Source organism: Arachis ipaensis, chromosome B06, assembly GCF_000816755.2.
Source record: "Arachis ipaensis cultivar K30076 chromosome B06, Araip1.1, whole genome shotgun sequence".
Lineage (NCBI taxonomy): Eukaryota > Viridiplantae > Streptophyta > Magnoliopsida > Fabales > Fabaceae > Arachis > Arachis ipaensis.
Genome location: NC_029790.2, coordinates 4,154,941 through 4,157,937, shown reverse-complemented (window position 1 = coordinate 4,157,937; position 2,997 = coordinate 4,154,941).

The window sequence follows — 2,997 nt, the reverse complement described above, 5'->3', positions numbered from 1 at the left end:
ATAGGATGCTCAAATTAACCTTAGATATATGTGAAACTTGTTCATTCAAAAGTTGACTATGACTTGCAAAAGTGTTGGGATATGCTTCTTTGAGATTTTCAACCCAATTCAGCATATCAAATGGAAGAGGCTTATAAAAACAATTGAAATCTTAATTATTTTACTATACTGATGAATATTTTTGATATGTCGGTATCATCCAAAATTATGATTCCAATGGCACGCATTGCTTTGATGCCTTTGACTCCCCTGATCCATACTTTAAAACAAATATTATTCTTTTTCCTCTCTACCCTCTTTCTTTAATTATTACTTTACAATCTTCATTAGTACTACAACTATATCTATATATAATTATATATTGATAAATCATTTGACTTTATTAGTAGGTAAGCTAACATCATGATTATTTCTAAGATGAAAGAGAAAATTTAAGAGCCTCATTCACTGTAATTTCTTGGCCTTGTTTATTAGGTGGATTAATTATTATTTTTGTGATAATATGTTTTAGTAATTTTTTTATCGAAGATAGGGAGATTCAAATTCGCAGTTCATTTTTTTCGATATGCCATCAGTGTGTGAGTTGTGCAATGGTGTTAGACACAGGTGTGGGACAGAAGTTTCTAAACAATGACAGAGAGAAATCGGATCGTCCGATTCCTTTGTTAGGAAACCAATTGGAGGGTCCGATTAGCATTTTTTTTTTAAAATAAACTTGGAGGGTCCGAGTTGCTTGTTTTTTAATTTGGCTAATATGGAAAAGTATATGGAACTAAAATGTGACTAGCCAAAAAGTAAATAAAACCGTTTAATTAAAATCACTTTTTGAATAATATGTTTGAAAACCGCTCCTGAGATCACGGAGCACAAACCAAAACCCGATTTTTCATGGAACCCAAACACATTTTGGCTGATTTTTGGCTGATATGCTTTTGGTTCCCTAGTTGTTCTCGGCTAATATTAATCGGTGGTAAACTGCAAATCGGACTGTCCGTTTTCCCTTCTCCCTATCGCACCGTCCGATTTCAATTGGCTTAACACCACACCCCGGTAAAGCTCACATGCATCCCATATGTGTGGCCTACTCCACCAATGGCGCCATATGAAAATTAAAAAGCGCAAATTCGCAACTTCTTAGGTGAGTATGAAAAAATTATGCCATTTAAACTATAATTCATTGGCATGTTTTAGTAATTTTATTATTGACAAAAATAACTTAAAAAAAACTACCAACAAATTAGTGAGACTCAACATATATTTATAATTTACTTTTTTTAAAATTATTTTGATTGAAAACAAAATTTTTAAAATATCATTTTAATATTTTGCTCTTTGATTTTACTAAGTCATGGTGGTTATTGGTGATATAGATAATTAGATAGGAGTGGTTCTGCTGCAAAGAAAAGTCAAAGGAGTTGATTGTACATTGTCTCTGCCACCTAATCATCAAAGCCAAAGGTACTAATTTTACAGTCTTAACTTTCTTTCATTTTCAGGGAAAAAAAAAAGTTAAATTAATTAAAGAAAGAAAAAAAAAACTTTTCTATCATTTTGTCTTTTAGCTCCTAGCATCCTTTCTTTTTTTTCTTTCTTTCTATGTTGCCATTGATTCATTTCTGTTTTAGTTCCTGCAGGATGCTGTAGTAGTACTGAACTGTACAAGAAGAATCTAATGGATTTAAGATCCATAGTAGGCTTTCACTTTTACTTTTTCTTTTTCATTAAATAAAATATAATTAATTAATTAATTAAAATTAACAACTATGGTACTAATTTGTGTATAGTTAATAAAGTCAACTCTGATGAAAGAAAACAACTTTTTAGATATTTGAAACCAAATTAAATTAAATTCCTTCTATTATTGATGAAAAATTGAGAAGAGTTACCAATCTGTTGTGTTAATAATTACTAAATTCTTATCAAGTTTAGGTAAACTCTTGCAAGTTGAAATTTATGGTTTAAGTTTCTCTAAACTTATCACAGATAGGTGAATTCTTTAATTTATTATCTTAATTCTTTAATTTATTATCTTTATTATACACTATATCAGCTTTGAAGATTTTAGAATACTAAAGCATTTCAGTGTTAAGCAACATCAATAGGTGGNTATGGTATAATCATATTATAATTAAATACGTTCCAAAATCATATTACAAATTTTATTTATAATCAAACCGATAATCAAATTCAAAAATCTTATAGTATAGTCTCCTTATACTCATTTAAGAAATTGTGGGTTTGAGTCTCATATCTTTGGTAAAAAAAAAAAAAAGTTGAAACTCTACGTGAAAGAGACATTTCATGCATAATTTTCATGTAAAACAAAATTTAGAATCAAGAATTCCGTATTCTCACCCAAAAGGTAGTTCTAAGAATCTAATTTTATTCTTTCAATAGCTTATAAAGTATGTGAAATCTAATATTCGATGAATTGGGAACTTGGATTTTCAATGAAGCAACTATATGTGTATCATATAGTAGTAGATTGAAAAAAGAAAACTACAGTTCTAATGAAAAGGTTCAATTATAAATTTACTTTACCACGTTTGAATAATTCATCATCTAAGCTATTGCAACAAAAAAATAAAATATAAGTTTAAATAGTGACAATAATAAATTAAATAATTAAATTATGAGAAAATAAACCGGTAAATGAGATCAAGCTAAGTAATTTACTATTGGCTTTAAACTCTAAACATCACTATCACTAAAAATACTTTAAATTCTCCTCCAACCTTTTTCAAAGTTTGGAAGTGAATTATAAGTGGCAGCATTGTCCTTCTCTTATATATGCTACACTTAGCTTTCTATGCATCAATATCCAATACATATTTTAATTAATAATTGGTGTTCAATTATGCATACATACAAATGAAACATTGAAGAATAAAACAATAACAGAATGAACATAGTGTGGTCCTCCACAACCACAAGCCAAGACCCAAGGGAAAGGGTATTGTGTGTGATTAATTTTAGGGTGTCTACTAGTGATGAGTC